A 19,963-nucleotide genomic window follows, 5' to 3' on the forward strand; every position below is an offset into this window, starting at 1 on the left:
GGATATTAAAATCCTATTGGTAGTTATTCTTCTTTTTTAAAAAGTAAAAGGCAAATAAAACTTTACATGAGTTAATTTAAAGGTTACAAAAAAAGAAATAGGAATATATGTGTAAATACATATAAAATTCATCCAACCAATGCTGGTTTTTTGTTTTTGTTTTTAATTAACAATGGCGTATTACAAGATACTTCCAAAGAAAGTCCATGTGACATCTGCAGGCTGGTAAAGAGAACCTGAAATTGACAATCTAGCCGCTGAAATGAAAACAACAGTAATAATCCGGGAAACAGACATGATGTGACCTAAACCTCTCCACATAACCTTACCAACAAATCTTACTTATCTGATGGGGAGAACAATTTACTCTTCCTTTTAAGGGACAAAAACCAACTCCTGTAGTTTAGGAACATGAAGTATTCCTTCATCGAATGGTACAAATGCTAATTAAATCTCCAGACAAGTGTTTCTTTGAAAATGTCTGTAAGAGCCTGTGAGACAAATGAGATTAAAGAAACTACTTCTAAGGAAATGAAATGACTTTAGATCCATTTAGCCCAACTTGTTTAGAAACAAGTATTTTAGGATATGGCTGTGAGTTAAGCCAAAGACAAACACATCTAATATGTATGCTTTTTTTTTTAACCAAACCAAACCAAAACCAGATCCCAGTAAGAATGACTATAAAATTGCCTTCTGGAACTTAAACCTGTTCCTACTTTGGTAATTAGGTTTAAAGCAAAGTGCTCCTAACCATACATTTTCAGAAAGTTAAAAGACTTCCCAAACTGTAATAAAGGAAAGTTCTGTCTGCATTTCCCTACCAAAAATAATCAACAGTGCTCAGTAAAGTTTAGGACTGAACAATAAATGACAATGAGACTCAAAGACTGAGGTGGACAGCTTTTTAAGAACCTTGCCCTTGGCATGAAGAAGCTTTACCTGACTCCTGGTAGAGTTAAGAGCAGCTGCTGAGACGCCTTAGTTGTCACAGGGGGAAAGGGAGTCCTGAAGCACTTAGCCTTTAATGCCACAGTTAACACTACTTTTTACACCACACTGCTTTCCTCCCCCTCCCCCCAAACACATTGCTTTTAACAAATTAATTCTCAAATGCTAAACCTGTCTGTAACTACTCTGGCACAATGAATGCACAAATATACTTTCATCTGAGTAGGGATGATGGCAGAAGTATTGCATACAGCAAGAATCTTAGCTGCTTGTTAGTTTCATGTTATTTAATATGTAGGCTCTGGAGAAAGGCGGCTCTGCTATAGCAATTGCCTCTGGACAGGCAATGCACTAAGGATGACTTCTGTTGTCAGCCTTTTATAGTTACTGGAGCAACAATGGATCCCAAAAAACAAGTTGGTTAAACCAGGAAGATTTGCGTTACACAAAGAAAAGTCACTTAATTATAAATGTGGAAATTAAGTTTCACAGTGTGAGAAAAAAATAAACTCATTTTGCCTAGAATGTTAATATCTGGAACTAGTGTGTCGATGTATGAAATTTTCTGAAAAGTATAATTCAACAGTTCAACAGAAACCAGAGTACATCTAGAGTTTTGAATACAGAGATTAGCAAAACGAGTTGTGGGAACTTTCAGGACCCTGCTCCTATCTCAGGACTCTTTATTTGCTATTGCTGCCAGAAGTCCCCAGGCCCAGGGGCGGTGTTTCTTCGTGATGACTCAAACAACTACGTATGAGACCACACATTAAGTATCAAGACTCTCTAGGGTACTGGCTCTTTAAGAATCCTTGGAGAAGTCAAGATGGTTTCTTTGAAATAATCCCACCATATCCTGGGCGCCTGGGTGGCTCAGTTGGTTAAGCGACTGCCTTCGGCTCAGGTCATGATCCCGGAGTCTCGGGATCGAGTCCCACATCGGGCTCCCTGCTCGGCGGGGAGTCTGTTTCTCCCTCTAACCCTACCCCCTCTTGCGCTCTCTCTCTCACTCTCTCTCTCAAATAAATAAAATCTTTAAAAAAAAAAAAAAAATCCCACCATATCCTTCCAGTCTGAGAATAGGTCATTACCAAAGCCTGAGACATCTTCTGAAGTATAAAACAAATTCACGAAGATTTTGGCACAGATACTTTTGATAGAATGTTGAATACTAACTAATTATACTTTAATACTCACTAATACTCACTTTTTTTCTGGAAGATGAATAAAAAAACCAAAAACAAACCCAGAAAAGTTCATTTCCTCACCTTGTATTAGCTTGAGCTATATGAAAATGCCAAATATCCAACCACTCTTGATCTTTTATAAAAGTGGCAATTTTACGTGGTTCAACCTAATATATAAAAAATAACACTTTAAAATGCCTTCAAAAAAAGAAACAAAAAAGCCTTCAAAGTACTTTGAAATTTACGTTCTGCTTCTAATTAAGGGCTGGACTTGAATTTTAAAGAGCATTTTTTTTTCCTTAAGATTTTATCTTTAAGTAATCTCTACACCCAATGTGGAGCTGGAGCTCACAACCCTGAGATCAAAAGTTACATGCTCCACAGATTGAGCCATCCAGGCACCCCTTGATTTTCAATTTTAGATCAATATATTAGGGTGAGTGTTATTTCAAATTTGGTAAGCAATCTGACTTGAAATCTATCAATTCTAAATCTACTTTCCACTCACAATACAAACCCTTTGGTCTCTTTGGTTTTCAAATCCATCATGCTCATTCTTCTGGGCTTACAGGGCCTACTTACCACTGCAGTTTTCTGATTCTTGTTCATTTCTTTCTTTTTTTAAAAGATTTTTTTAAAAAAATAGTTTTTAAAAGATTTTTATTTATTTATTTGACAGAGAGAGCACAAGCAGAGGGAGAAGCAGGCAGAGGGAGAGGGAGAAGCAGGTTCCCTGCGGAGCTTGAAGCCTGATGCGAAGCTCTATCCCAGGACCCTGGGATCATGACCTGAGCCGAAGGCAGACGCCCAACTGACTGAGCCACCCAGGCGCCCCTTTAAAGATTTTTATTTTTAAGTAATCCCTACACCCAATGTGGGGCTCAAACTCATGACTCCAAGATCAAGAGTCCCATGCTCTACAGACTGAGCCAGCCAGGTGCCCTGACTCTGTTCATTTCTGCAGCTGTTCCATGTGTGCTTAAAGACCATGTTTGTGTACCTCCATCAAATCCAACCTAACTTGTGTTCAAATCTTTTGTAGCTTTATTCTTTTTGGCTCTTTGCCCTATCAATGATTCAGTGACTTTTTTTTACTATGATAATAGATTTTTAGTTTTGCTCTATACTTTTATTAGTTATTGTTTTATATATTCTGAAGCTATTTCATGAGATGCATACAAATACAAGAGCTGAATCTTTTGTTATTTAGTGACTTTTTGATCTCTAAAGGCTTTTTTTTTAAACCGGTTACTGTTTCCCGCTACTTTATAGATTGTTTTTTCTACTGTTGATGGTGTCTCTGAGGAAGAGTTCTTAATTTTAATAGTCCAATTTATCATTATTTTCCTGATTAGTATGATTAGTATTTTGCTTGCCCTGTTTAACAAATCTTTTCCTATCCTAAGATCACAAAACTATTAGTCTATATTATTTTTTTAAAGTTTTGTTTCTTTTATGTTCACCTTTAGATCTAAAAGCCATTGGAAGTTACCACGTTGTGGGGGTGGTGGTTAAGCTTACTTCTTTTATATTATTATTTTTAGTCCACTCAGACAAATTGGATTTTAACTCTGAGATTACTTAATACTTGCGATTTCTAATGTATCCTGGACTCATTCTTCCTTCTTCCTTTCTGCTATATTTGTCCTACTTCTCTCTCTGCTTTTTCTTTCCATTTTTTGGATTTAAAAAGTTTTTTGTTTGCTAGTTTTTGAATTCTATTTTTCTCCTCAATACTAGTTATCATACACTCTCAAAAAAGTCCAGAGTTAGGCAATACTTTATCCCTCCTCCTGAATAACACAATGGCCTTAGAACATGAACTATGATCAGTTCTCTCCTGTGTTATATTTGTTATTGTCCATTATTTTGGTTTTGTGTTTTTAGTACTAAAAATGAGACATTACTATTATTTCATATGTTTGTTTAGATTTGCTTATATTTACCAATTTCTTTGCTCACCTTTACTTCTCACACAACCAAACCCTTCAAGGATATTTTCCTTCTTAAGAATCCCTTATAGAAGTTTTTAAAGATTTAATGATGGTACACTCAGTTTCTGTTTATCTAAAAATGACTGATAATGCCTTCATTCTTGAAAGATTCTTTTCTTGGGTATACAATTCTAAGTTGACATTTATTTTTCTCTGTCCTATCTTTTGGCTTCCAGGTTGCTGTTGAGATGTCTCTCTTCCATGCTCTCCTTCTAGGTATGTTAGATATTCTGTCCTCCATGTCCCTTAACCATTCATATTTTTCCTGTGCTTGTCTCCCTGTGCTGTATTCTGAATAATAACTTCAGATCTTCCAGCTCTCTCTCTTCCTCGCTATGTCAAATATACTAACCTATTCACTGGGTTAAAAATTTCAATGGTTATATTTTTAAACATATTCTACTTGATTTTTTGTCAAATGTGCTTTGTCATTTTTGATGATCACTCTTTCCTTGATTTTTCTTTTAAAAATTCATTACTTTGTTAAGATTTCAAACATAGTTTAATTTAAGTCTCTAATGATTTGCAGTACCTGGGGTGGGGCGGGGGAGGATGGGGTAATCTAAAAATGTTGCTTCTAGTTTCTGCCAAAACTCATTTACAGGGACCTTTTCTGTGTGTGGGATAATATAAACTCCTAATTGCTCAAAATAAGTCTGTAGAAATCCTGAGTACCTATGTTTTCTTAATCTGCTAGTGGCCATGGAGAGCTAACAACTCTGTTTTCTAGGGTTCTGGATTAACACAGAAATTTCAGCATTATCCTCTTCACTTTGCAGTAGGAACAAGTGTTTAGTTTTGGCATTTGACCCTAGAGCAATGTTCACTTCAACACTCACTCCCCATACTCCAGTTTGGGTGGGTTCACTGAAATTATTTAACAGGGCTGGGGGACTTGGAGATTCCCTTATTTCTTGCAAGCCTGTCAATGTTTGTTCAAATTCTAACAGATCTACTTATATTATAGTGACAGGGTACTTCAGAAAAATTGGTTTGCCATACATTAGGAAAGGGAACTCTATCTTCCTACTAATTCTTGCTCCCAAGGGACTTCCCTTACTTTTTCGGTGTAAGGTTGACTATGTATTTAAAAGGAATTATTTTAATATTTTACTAAGCATTTTTGAGTGTTGTACAGAAGAATTTTAAGTAATGTACTCTGCCATTCTACTAGGAATTTCAGAAGTCCTGTTTTTTCCCCAAACATGTTGTTACACTAGATCGCTGTACATTTTATACCCATGTACAGGCAGGATGTTGCATTTATTTGTGTAACATTTTATCTAGTCAGATTTGGAGAATTTTTCTAGCCAATATACTGAAATCTTTCTAATTCGCATTATCAAACAATCCACCCCTTTACCCTGTATATGAACAGTGTGTTATACTTATATTCCAGCAGTTACTTGTTTATCTGATCATTTCCTTTATTGCCCTTTGAGATTAATAAATAGGAAATATCTTAATTACTTTTGTCATATTGGAGTATATAAATCACAGGGGGTATTCAATAAATGCATATTGAATGATTGTCCTTAATTAAGTTACTGCTAAAAATATTAAACAGGATAAGCCCATGGTCAGACCCCTGGTCCTAAGAGGGACTTGGTTCCTAGCTGTCAATGATCCATTAATAGCATTCTTTGTTATGGTCATTCAACTACTTATTCAATTCAGTGATTCAACAAATACCTAAGACCAAGAACAAATATCTAAGAAATTTTACATTTCAGCCAATTATCTAATGTCTAAGACAATACTCTGAGAGATTTTATCAAATGCTTTGCTGAAATCCAGATATATTCTGTCTACAACATTTCCCTTTTCTATTAGCCTTACTGACTCATCTTAAATCCTTCATGAAGCCTTTTTGAATATTCAGATCAAACTGACTCTTCAGCACAACGCTGAACTCAGCAACACAATTTTTATACTTTAACTATATGCTGCCTTACTGTATTTTTTTTTTGCTTTACCGACTAGTGAGTTTATAAATTATCTTCCCACGACATTTATTTATTTATTTTTAAAAGATTTTATTTATTTATTTGTCAGAGAGATAGCACAAGCAGGGAGAGTGGCAGGGAGAGGGAGAAGCAGGCTCCCCGCTGAGCAGGGAGCCCGATGTGGGACTTGATCCCAGGATGCTGGGATCATGACCTGAGCAGAAGGCAATTGCTTAACCGACTGAGCCACCCAGGCGCCCGACATTTATTTTTTTGCCATTTAAAAACTAATTTATTTTATTTTATTTTATTTATTTATTTTTTTTAAAGATTTTATTTATTTATTTGACAGAGAGAGACAGCGAGAACAGGAACACAAGCAGGGGGAGTGGGAGAGGGAGAAGCAGGCTCCCCGCCGAGCAGGGAGCCCGATGTGGGACTTGATCCCAGGACCCTGGGATCATGACCTGAGCCGAAGGCAGACGCTTAACGACTGAGCCACCCAGGCGCCCTAAAAACTAATTTATTTTAAAATAATTATATGCACATGACTAAAAATTCATAGAGTAAAAAAAGATTTTTTTAAAAGATTTTATTTATTTTTACCTTCCCTCCACCCTAATCCTTTGTTTCTTCTTCTAGAGTCAACCACTGTAAAAGTTGCTTTTACCCTTATAGAAACTTTCTTTATACAACAAGCATAACTGTGTGTGTGCCCACAGACACAAACATCTGTTTCTACACAAAGAGAAACAATTTTCTTACACAAACAGGAACATTCTGTATTTAGTTCTAGACCTTGCATTCTTTTTTTTTTTTTTAAAGATTTTATTTATTTATTTGAGAGAGAGAGAGAGTGAGAGAGAGAGCGCAAGAGGGGGTAGGGTTAGAGGGAGAAGCAGACTCCCCGCCGAGCAGGGAGCCCGATGTGGGACTCGATCCCGGGACTCCGGGATCATGACCTGAGCCGAAGGCAGTCGCTTAACCAACTGAGCCACCCAGGCGCCCTAGACCTTGCATTCTTAAATTAATAATACAAATGGGTGATTTGTTTCCATATCCACACATATAAATATACCTTACATCTGAACAGCTACACAGAATTCCTTTAATCTAGTGTGGTGTTAAAGCATACCAACAGAGTGATGCTGAGCGCTCCCTGCATTCCTTAAAAACTGTTTAAGGTTTGGGACCCATGACATTTAACATGGTGTTGAACAAACAGCAAACAATCAACTTTCCCACCGCAGAATGTCTTTTAAATGTATGGTATTTGGGGAGAGAATGAGAAATCTCATCTCCAGTCCTACCCTCGTTGGGGAAAATGGAAGGGAAGAAACAGGAAATAGAAATCTTATTTCTTCAAACAAAGTAGAGCAACAAACACTTGTGAAAGAGATGTATTCAGTTACAGCAATCCAAAGAATAAAGGAGCCTGTATGTTTCAGATGATATGAAACAATATTCTGAAACACACTGTCAATCATATTAGCATTCTAACACTATCGTCCTAAATATTTTATTTGATGACACCTAAAGGAACTTCGATAAACTATCAAGTTCTTAACTTGTGACAAGCCTGGGAAAGCCATAACGTATGCCAATTCCTTAAAAACACAAGAAGTTATTTCATATCTTTCTCAAAAAATAACCAAACTCAATAGAACAGCTAGTGAGAAACCATGAAGTTTTCTAGTTCAGTGGTTCTTGAAGTATAGTCCATGGACCCCTGAGAGTTACTGAGACTCAGGTTTGTAAGATCCAAGCTACTTTCAAAATAATACTAAGATATTATTTACCTTTTCACTGTATTGACATTTGCACCAATGGTGAACCAATGGTACAAAGGCAGTGCTGGACAAAATTACTGGTGTCTCGGCACAAACCAAGGCAGAGGTATCAGTGTCCTAGCAATCACTGTATTCTTCATTGCCATACTTATTTAAAAAAAAAAAAAAAAGTCAGTTTTTACTTAAGGATGTCCTTGATGAAGCAGAAAAATTATTTTTTACTAAATCTCAACCTTGAGAGCATATCTTTTTAATATTCTATATGACAAATAGGAAGCATGCATAAAAACTGCTGCTGCATACCAAGGGGTTTTCATGTAATAAGGACAGTTCAGGTATGGTTTCTATTCCACAGTGCAGCTAACCTTCACAAAACTACTCCTTGCCAAAGAAGTATCAAAAAAGAATATCCATAATTATCTGAAAGGCTATTAAAATATTCCCCCCTTTGCCAACTACTTATTTGTGTGAGGCTGGATTTTGTTCATACACTTCAACTGAAACAATGTATGGTAATGGACAGAATGTAGAAGTAAATATGAGAATCCAGCTCTACTCTATTAAGCCAGTTATTAAAGAGTTACAAAAAAATATAAAATAATGCTACTTTACTAAGTTTTTGTTTTGTCTTGGAACATTTCTTCATAAAAATGTTTATAATGGGTTATGATTGTTATTTTAAATGAATTAAACACATTCTAAAAATTTTGTCTTAATTTCTAATATAGTAATTACGGTAGCTATAAATCACATTAACAAAAGCTCTTTGGGGTCCTCAATATTAAAGAATATAAAGGGGTCCTGAGACCAAAAAGCTTAACAACTGCTGTAGTTAATGAAAGACATCACTTTGGCGAGCCCTGTTCCACTTTATACACAGCAGGACTTATAAACTACCTGATTTTTCTTACTTAGCAAGAAATACTTCAGAATACTATTTGCGGGGCGCCTGGCTGGCTCAGTCAGTAGAGAATGTGACTCAGTATCAGGGTTGTGAGATCAAGCCCCAAGATGGGGGAATAATTTACTTAAAAAAAAAAAAATACTATTTGCTACCTATACATCTTCTCCAGTATTACAGTATAAGATCTAATAAATTATTATCAGGTGAACACCAGTCAAGTCCAGAAACAGAACTTTACGAACCATCCCAGAAGCCCTTTCTCTGTTGTCCCATCCCAATCATAACACCTTCCCACTCTTGCTGTAAGTAACCATTATCCTGTCTTTTAAATTAATCACTCCTTTGACATTTTCTTTTTATGGTGTGCTTCCCTGGACACTGCAGTTTTGTTTTTCCCATATGAAAAAAATTTTGGTGGTCTTTTAGGTCTCTTTTAAGCCACAGGAGAGCCAGCATCCCCTTCACTTCCCTATAATTTATCTACTGAAGGATCTGGGCTGTTTTACCTATAGAGTTCCCCAGGTTTGGATTCTGCTGACTGCAAAGTCTTGGTGTACTTCAGCATGTTCCCGTGTTTGGTATAACCTAAAAACTGACAGATGAATCCAGAGACTGGATTACACTCAGGTTCTGTCCCCCTTCGGCAAGACTAGAGGAGACACGCAATGCCCAATTTGGTCTTCTTGCAATCTTGGGAGCCACTGATGCTCACTGCCTGTATCTATTTAGTTGGTGGAGACTGTAAAGTAGTGATACTTTAATTTTATAATTTCTTTTTCATTTATTAATTGGAATACATTCATAAAGCGATTCTCTCCCTTAGCTACCATTTGGTTATCCACTGGTTCAGTTCACATAGAAAAGGCAGGGGAAATACTTGATTATTTTCCTTTATAAGTTTTCAAGATAATGAATTAGTTTCCCATCATCCTCTGATGGTGACCAATCATTTTCATTATTACTTTTAAATATCATTAAGAATTAATGGATTTAAACATATTTAATTAATCTTCCTGCCAAATTTTCAAACAGCACATTTGGGCCACCAAGGGCTAGATTTAACTACATTAGATTTAGCTGTGTAAAGATCAGCTTCACACCTGAAAAGGTACCTCTCCATAAGCAAAGACATTTTAGTTATGGAAAAGGCTGAGAACTAATTAGTTCTTAAATGAAAAAACTCAGGGTAGATTAAAAAATATGATTTTCTTAACACTTGTGTGGAGATAATAAGTTCAGATAAAATTAAAAAGGCTGGGAAGTGTTTGCTAATTGTATTTTATAAAATTCTTTAATGACTTCCCCTTGATTTTCAGAATACAAGGAAATCTCATTAGCTTAACTCATAAAGCACACCACCATTTGGTCTCTGGCCTCATCTCTGGCCACTCTGCCCCACTAACCCTCTCATCTTTTTGGATAGTATAAACTAAAAAAAAAAAAAAAGTTGTCTGTTTTGGTGATGCTGTTTTCCTGATACAATGTTAAAAAAAATTATCCATGTAAATCTAAACAGAATTCATACTACAATTATTTTATAAGACTCTGACTCCATTAACTTTGGCATTAAACAAACAAACAAACCAAAACAACACCGCCATTCAATTGTTGGAAGTAATTACTCTAGTAATCTCTACATCCAACATGGGGCTCAAACCCACAACCCTGACTGAGATCAAGAGTCGCATGTTCTACAGACTGAGCCAGCTGGGTGCTCCCGGAAGGAATTACTCTAATTAAAAAAATCCAAAAGTAAGTTACTGCTTGAAAATCCTGGGCACATTCTGTATTTAACCTTTTTTTTAAATTATAAAGATATATAAGGAACAAAATAAGAATAAAAGAGCTAGAAATGAAATTATTTCACTTTATTGTCAATATGATGTTTTCCAAAAGAGAGAAGTATTGTGTTCCCAGTGGCGGGGAAAAAGTATGTAAACAAAAACCTTGTTTTCACTAAAAGGAATTAAGATTTTTCCAAAAAGAGGGGCACCTGGGTGGCTCAGTCATTAGGCGTCTGCCTTTGGCTTGGGTCATGATCCCGGAGTCCTGGGATGGAGCCCAGCATTGGGCTCCCTGCTCCACAGGAAGCCTGCTTCTCCCTCCCACTCCCCCTCCTTGTGTTCCCTCTTTTGCTGTCTATCAAATAAATAAATAAAATCTTAAAAAAAAAAAAGATTTTTCAAAAAAGATATTTTCCACACCGCAGGGCAATTATTGTAAAAATTTTAAAGTAGAAGAGATTTGGGGCGCCTGGGTGGCTCAGTTGTTAAGCGTCTGCCTTCGGCTCAGGTCATGATCCCAGGGTCCTGGGATCGAGCCCCGCATTGGGCTCCCTGCTCGGCCAGGAGCCTGCTTCTCCCTCTCCCACTCCCCCTGCTTGTGTTCCCTCTCTAGCTGTCTCTCTCTCTCTGTCAAATAAATAAATAAAAATCTTAAAAAAAAAAAAATAAAGTAGAAGAGATTTAACATGCCCATGCTCCTCATTCTCATTAAGTACACACAAGACCTGAACACTTACATATAACAATGTTTCTCAATCTCGGATCCTCAGAAACAGTCTTAGTGTTCCTTGCGTTCTCCACAAGAATTTTATAATGATGTATTCCCATTTTTATGACTGTTAAAAAAAATAACCATATTTTGGATCTGTCTGATCCCCTTAACATCAAGTACTGTCTCGTGATTTTGGTGCTCACATACCTGCTTGGGGTTAGTGCCAAGTAGTTATACTTTAATAATTGAGAGCTAATAAAAAAGATGCAGAGGTAGACTTAACATGTAAACGAAGCATTCTACAAAGTAAAGGTCAAGTTATAGTATAAATGAGAGTTTTATAGTCCTTTGAATACAGAAAAATATTTGGAGAATTGGGTCTTCACATGACACCCAGTAGTCCTGGCATGCTGAACTCAAAATAGAACTTATAGAAACTTCTTAATGGGTATGGGGTTTCTTTTTGGGGTGAGGACAATGTTCTGGAATTTGACAGTACTGATGACTGCACAACACTGAATACACTGGAAAAGTGAGTGATATATTTTAAAATGGTGAATTTTATCTCAACAAAAAAGAACTCAGAGCACAGCAGTATTATAGACATCATCACCTGGCATATGAAATGTATGTGGCCAACTGGAATATAATTGATCTTGTGGCTTGTTTTAAATTTGTAATTGTTTATAGTGGTGGAAGAGTGACAGCCCTGTGGAATTTATGCCTAATTTTATCTTTGTTAATATCTCTTACATTGAAGCCAAAATAACTTAAATCAATGCTGGGGCTCTGTGACACACCATCTGCCCTTTTAAGAGGGACTATCCAGTAAGAAAGTTTGACAAAAACTGTTATGCAAGATTCATAAACATCATCCACATTGTATTTCTCTGAAACTTTAGAAAGTCTAGTAATAAAACAGTTTAACACAAATGGGACTTAATACAAATTTTCTCTCTTCTTTATAAACTACTCCAAGACCTCTGAAGATTCTCATTTACCCATGCAACATTTCTACTGGCAAAAACCAAATACCAATTTGAACACAGCAGCTGCTCAACAAATATACAATGCTTTAAAAAAGAGGAACAAGAATACCAAGAATCAGGCACTGAGAAACAGAAATGCAGGTTTCCGTGTTGGTCCAGGGTACTTCAGTTTCTGTTGATCCTCTCCAATTAAACAAAGTTACTAGTCAATAACTTCCAGTGATTTTAGTGAGCCTTCAGTAATTAATAAACTCAAAAAAGGAATACCTTCCCTGCTTTGACAGCTGGTAGGCTGTTACAGATAGGGACACTACAGTGACTAGAACAGTGATGGGAACAGCAAGGAAACAGCTAAGAGCTACTTCAGAATCCTAAACAAGTAGACAAGCACAGGTTGAAAAGTATACTAAGCTCAGCTCCTATCGGTCAGCCAGCAAAACATGAGATACCAGTCTCTCCTATTATGTGAATACTAAGATTTAATGTTCTTGGTAATAGAGAGATCAAAAGTGCTTCTACCTGAAACATAACACATCAAGATGTTTTAAAAAGCAAATAAAAAGTTTAATGACTGAACTCGTGTGTTTTGGAAATATATTTAATAAGCCCAAATAAGACTGACCAACTGACTGATTCATTCAATCAAAATGAATTTGTGTGTGCTTTATGGTGGTTAATTTATAATCTACCAATAATTATGTAAATTACACACATGCTGTAAACATTTTCTAGCCATGTTGAAAATTCCAGAAGATATGCAAATATGAAATTTTTGAGCTGTTATTGTGCTAGGTATTTTAAATATAGTACAACTTTGGAACTCATAGGTTTGATTAATCAAAGTCTGAGTCTGTCTAAAGTGACAGGTTCACAGGTTGATGACAAAGGAAGGTTTTTAATTTGGTGAGCCTGGTATGTAGTAGCAAGGCACTTACATATGTGAAGAGTAGCCTAGCTACTCAACATTTACCTCTCACCTCTCAGTTCATCCTCAGAACCACCCAATATGAAGTAGATATTATTTCCCCTTTCAAATGAAAACAAAAACAAAAAAGACAACAGAAAATTCTGCCTACAGAGTAGTGCATGTTCGACACTAGCTACTAACAGAATTGCATGAATAAAAGAGCTTCCAGTTTGGGAAGTGACAAGTTGAACAAAGCAAAATTTCTAAGGGTCCTTCAGTATGCTAATGTACACCATAAATTTCTGAGAGATACAATATGTAGTTTCCCAACTTCTAAGACCACATAACCCTTTTGTGTGTGGAACAGGTGACAGACCAGTGAGCCAAGAAATATAGTACTTCACAAATGCTGCTACTGTGGTCCCACAAAATGTGAAGATTCAGGAAAGTTTGGGGATTAATCTTTTGAGACTATCACAGAGTATGTATGATTTAGTCATTAGAGCATCACTGGTTAGGACAGACATCACACATAATCATCCTTTATAGGGCGGAAATCTAGCGACCTGGATGTGACTGCAGATTCAAACTGCTTCTGTGAAACAAGAGGGCAAAAATTGTTCTGGTGATTTTATCTTCTAGATGTAAAGAGAGGTCATGGTGGAATAAATAATTACCAGTAACCTCTAAGTGACTGCTAATCAGAATCACTTGGGGGTGCTCTTAAAAAAAAAAAAACCTCATTGCCATAATCAAGATTCTAATTCAGCAGGTTGAGGGGGGGCCCCAGGTGATTCTCCTAGAAGTAGGGCTAGAAGACAGAGGTAGAGACCAGAGAGCCTGGTGTGCAAGACAATAAAACAAAAGGGCAGATGCCTCCAGCTCCATCTCAGAAGGGAGTCAGGAAACAATAAATCATGGGCCACTACTATAAGAATCTGGTGTCGTTTAATGTATACTGCAGAACTATAGGAAATAGTTCATTTGTGGGTTTGAATTTCTACTCTGTAACTTACCAAGTGAAATTGGGCAAGTTAGGTAACCTATCTGTGCCTCAGTTTCCTCATCTATAAAATGAAAATAACATGGTCCCGACTGTGTTGTCATGAGGCTTATATGAGATAACTGTATAAACACACTTAGCAAAGCACCTGCTATGTGAAGAGGGCTCAGCATACACTGCTGTTGCTACTCTGACCAGTCCTCTACTGGTCATCAGGAGTACAGCTATTAGGAAGGAAGAGGCCTAGGACGTTGTTTCAGGGGAAGACAGTGCATAAAAATGTTTAGGGAAAGAAGGCCCCAAGGGACAGAATAGATAGTGGCAACTAACAAAAATAAGGAAAGCAGATTAAAGCCCTGGGATCTGCAGAAATTGAGCAAAGATCCTGCCCATACAGACTCTTCACAGGGACTCGGAATGGGCACGAGAGGGGTCACAGATTTAATTAGGAGGCAGTCCCAATACCTCAGACAACGTTTCACAGACAAGAAAACTATAGCTCTGACAGTGAATTTGCCCAAGGTTACATTGCTATTAAAATTTAGATGTGGCTTCAAATCCAATGCTCCCTCCACTAAACCAGACTGTATGACAAAATAAATTCCTCTTAAAATCCTATCTATGAGAAAGAAGCAAAAAGCCAAGCTATTCAGTGAAAATGAATATACATACCAACAAATATATTTGTATAAGTCTATTTGTATTCAGTGGAAAAGAAGGAGCGTTGGCAAGAGACCTACACTTGGAGCTTAATACTCAAGTTTTAATCCCAGGTCTCTCTGTGACTTTGGGCAACAAGCTTAATTTCCAACTAGTCTGCTTACCTGGAAGAAGCTTGCACCTTGATATAAAAATCAAAAGAAATTATGCATTTGAAGATACACTGAAAATCAGGTTTAGACTTCTGGTTCCAGCAAAACAGCAAACTAGTTAGCTTCCAACCTTCCTGACACAAACATGTAGAGCTGCTATTTAAATAAGACAAAAATCCTTTTATATGCATGGCTGTGTAACTAGAGCAGAAGAAACCAGCTAGGGCCAAAAACTAGGAGAACTAAAAACCAGAGAAGCAAGCATGTCCTGTGACCGTCCTGGTGCAGCTCGGGCATGTTGGCTTTTGGTCTTGGTAATGTAGGTGCTTATGTTTTGATGTTAATGTGAGGAATGGAGACGCTCTGGGCCTGCACTGGCTGGGGAGCTGGAACCAAGTTCCCAGGGATTCTGGATTCATACCAGAGAATAAAGTAGCTCAAAAAGAGGGCAGACTAAAAATAATAATACTAAAATATAAGTAAAATCTGCTCACCAAACTGGGAGATAATAAGAAAGCTTGTTTACGTTAATCTGAACTCAGTAAAGGAAAAAAAAAAAAATCCAAGAATCTGTAACCAAGGACTGGTGTGACACTCCAGTTTACGAAATCACAGGTCACGATACTAACAAGTGACTGCCTTTGGGCCAATGATGTTAGGTAGAGTTTTGGGCTAGGTAGAGTTAAATGCAAAACCTCTCTGGAAGAGGACACCTCCAATCCAGACCACAGAGGTTTTCACACACAAATCTCTATTCCAGTTTAGCTCATAATCTAAGACTGAAAACACATGAAGAAGGCAAGAATCTGCAGACCAACAACAGAATTAAACCTCTAAGAAATTCACATAAGATAATATGACAGAGATGAGTACAGATGTTGAAGTAATCAAAACTTTAAGAGAACAAGACACTACGAAAAAAAGAACAGGCAGATTTGAATAAAGATGCAATGAAACTGTGAAAATAGAAAATATAAGTCAATTAAATAAAAAGCTTCAGTAGACGGGTTAAACACCTGAGTAATCACAGCTGAAGAATGAGTTAATGAACTAAAAGAGAAATCCATAGAAACTCCCCATAATAGAAGAGAAATAAAGACATGAAATAGGAGAGTAGTTATGACATACAGGAGACAGAACGAGAAGATCCTAAATATGTCTAAAAAGGCCTCCAGAAGGGAAGACAGAGAACACGAAAGGTAATATTCAGAAAATTTTCCAGAACTGATAAAAACCACAAATCCCCAATTTCAGAAAATGCAACATATATCAATTAGAATAAAAAAATAAAATCAACCCACCCACTTTGTAGTAAAACATGTAAAACAAAGAGGTAATCTTAGAGTGACCACATAATTTATTCTTTAAACTGGGACACTTTTGTCCGAGGTGAATGTTAAACCACATGGGATCCCAGGACAAAAGGAGTAAAATATTAGGACTGTTCCAGTCTGTATGTCCCAGCCAAAACATGGAGTAGTTTTATTAAAGAAATAAGAAGACTGACAGCAGAATTCTTTTTTTTTTTTAAAGATTTTATTTATTTATTTGAGAGAGAGAACATGAGAGGGGGGAGGGTCAGAGGGAGAAGCAGACTCCCTGCTGAGCAGGGAGCCCGATGTGGGACTCGATCCTGGGACTACAGGATCATGACCTGAGCCAAAGGCAGTCGCTTAACCAACTGAGCCACCCAGGCGCCCCTGACAGCAGAATTCTTGACAGCAAAAGACAGAAGACAATGAAATAACCTTCTCTCTTTACTTCTATATCCAGCTACATGATCTTTCACAAGTGAGGGCTAAATAAAAACATTTTCAGACAAAAGTGGACTGAGTTTCTTGTTCAAATTGTTGAAACAATTACTAAAGGATGCCGATATCAGAGAAGGAAATTCATTCCAGAAGGATAGCACAGAGATGAAAAAAAAATTCTACCAACATTGTCAATTAATTAGAAAATTTTGATAAAATGAAAATTTAGAAAATTACAACTCAAGAAATGACTCAAGAAAGAAAAGAAAACCTGAGTAGATCTACTGCCCACCTCTAAAAACCATGCTAGATGGTTTTATGGTGAATAGTACCAATCATTTAAGTACTAACGCCAATCTTATTTAAACTGTTCCAGAAAAGCAAGGAAAGAAGGAACGGAGAGGAGGGAAAAGCAGGAAAGCTCCTCACCTGAGTCTGAGGCTAGTATAATCTTGACACCAAAACCAGACAAAGGGAGAGCACAGTATGACAAAGGAAAATTATAGGCCAATTTTTGTTTATGAACAGTTAACAAAAATCCTAAATAAAACATTAGCAACCCAGATCCAATCTGATAAATTTGACAAGCTGATCCTAAAATTCATGTGCAAGAAGAAAAAGGCCAAGAATAATGGAGACCATTTTGAAGAAGAAGTCTGGGAGCACCGGCCTTCCTAGAGACCAAAACTTACAAAGCTCCATCAATTAGGATAGTATGAGGAGCGCCTGGCTGGCTCAGATGGAAGAGTGAGTGACTCCTGATCTCAGGGTCCTGAGTTCGAGCCCCACAATGGGTTTAGAGATTACTTAAATAAATAAAACTTAAAAAAAAAAATTAGGACAGTATGATATGGGCACAGGGATAGAGAAACAGACCAATGGAACAGACAGAGCACCGGAAGGAAACCTGTACCACAGATGTGGCAATACAGATCAGTGGAGAAAGGCTGAATGAACGATACAATAAATAAGGTTGAGAAAATCCATGTGGGGAAAAAGTCAAATTATATCTTTATCCAAAAATGAATTTCAGTAGATAAAACTGAAGGTATAATAAAAATGTAAGTTTATAATACTTTTTCACATAAATAGCAATATATCCAGAATAGAATGATTTAACCAAAGTTTTCTTCAGGAAAACAGTTCAATTTTCTATGAATATGAGAATAAATGTTCCAGCTAGTTGAAACTAAATAATAAGGTACATGCCCACACATAAATATACACATGATATACCAAAACACAACTTTAAATGTATATGCACATAACCAGTACACTCCTTAGGGATAACAAATTATCTTGGGGAAAGGGTATTCTTTTTTTTGTGTGTGAGATTTTATTTATTTGAGAGAGAGAAGGAGAGAGAGCATGCACACGAGCTGGATGAGGGGCAAAAGGAGAGGGAGAGGGAGAAGCAAACTCCCCGCTGAACGGGGAGCCCCATGTGAGGCTCAGTCCTGGGACCCCAAGATCATGACCTGAGCTGAACCAAATGAGCCACCCAGGTGCCCCAGGGAAAGGGTATTCTATTCAAAAGACAGTCTCCATCAAAAGACAGTCATATCATTTCTCATGACTAATTCCAACAGCTAAACTGAAAACAACATAGGAAGAAAAAAAAAAAATCACACAGATAATCATGATCTACTCTGTGGCAGACTTCCACCTTTTACTATTACAACCTCTGTTCCTGCAACTGAAAATCAGAATCAAGATACTACACCAAATTTCACTCCTTGCTTTTTCCATGTAATTTATGGAATGAATATTTTAATAAATCACTCAAATCTCTGAGAAATCTGGTTTGAATGCCTGCATAGCAACCCATCACATTCTAGCACGTGCTAATATCTGTAGCCTTCTCTCCCTTCTTGGCATAATAAGCTTCAGTCAGGATAGTCTCTTCCAATTCTGAGGGGAGGTTTCCTCCTGCAGGGCCTTAAATATATCATTTCTTTTTGTCTGAAACATGGTCCCTTTCCTTCCCTTCATATCCCTACCCAATAATAAAATTAAGAAATCAGGGGTGCCTGGGTGGCTCAGTCAGTTAAGTGCCTGCCTTCGGGTGCGTCATGATCCCAGGGTCCTGGGATGGAGCCCCAAGTCAGACCCCCTGCTCAGCGGGGAGTCTGCTTCTCCTCTGCCTCTCCCCCAGCTTGTGCTCGCTCGTGCTCTCTCTCAAATAAATAAAATCTTTTAAAAAAGTAAGAAATCGGTACACTTTTTCCTTCTTATCACTTATCAAAATTTGTAAATTTATATTTATTGGTACAATTTCTAGAGTATAAACAAGGAACATGCCTATTTTGTTCTTTGCTTTATCTCTAGTATTTAGCACAGTGTCTGACCCATAGAAGTGAAGTAGTAATTAAAGAAACCATTTTCTAAACCCATTTTTGTCTAAACCTTCCTTAGGCATGATTACTTGTACTTTTTCTTTAATTGTGTTAATTGTATAACAAAATTAAGGTTAGGATTGTTATGGTTGGAAAAGTTTAAATTCTTACATTATCTCTAGAAAACAATAATATAAAGCTATCCTACAAAAAAGAGGGCATATGAATTTTTTTAATTGTGTCATCACACTCTAAGATTCCTTCTAGCTTAAAAATTATATAATTCTAATCCCATTTCATTAACCCATTAATGGTATCATTCTGATTACCATGGACATGTAACATAATTATTGCAGTCATAAATGAAACATTCTCAACATTCAGTTGTGTGTAAATAAAAACAGTACATTTGGTGGAGAAATATTAACTGGCTTTAAAATGCTTTCTTAATACACCCACATAAATAAAATATTAAACAGAAAGCAAACTACTATAATACATCATTAAAATAGTTGTCTGTTTAAAAACAGGGGTCAGGGCAGTATTCCATTTTAAACAAATCTGTTTATGTGACTGGGGAACCAATGATTTGAAGGCTTGAATTAGAGGAATTTTCAAACTGTAGCCACATCACCGGTTAAACAACAGTAACAATATTAACAGTATAAAATCCAGGAAAAGGAGGAAGACATTTCAATTGTTTTCTCAAACCTCAGAATGTGCTGCACACCTATAATCTTGGCAGTAAAATACTACAGTATACCACAGGCTGAATAATACTTTCTTGCCCTATAGAAATACATCCTTGATTCTCTAAAAGAAATCGATGTGTATATTAAGTACACATCAGAGTTAACTTTCCTCGAATGTTCCATTTTGTATGTTACTTCTTTATAC

The sequence above is a fragment of the Halichoerus grypus genome, chromosome 3, assembly GCF_964656455.1.
Source record: "Halichoerus grypus chromosome 3, mHalGry1.hap1.1, whole genome shotgun sequence".
NCBI classification, from domain to species: Eukaryota; Metazoa; Chordata; class Mammalia; order Carnivora; family Phocidae; genus Halichoerus; species Halichoerus grypus.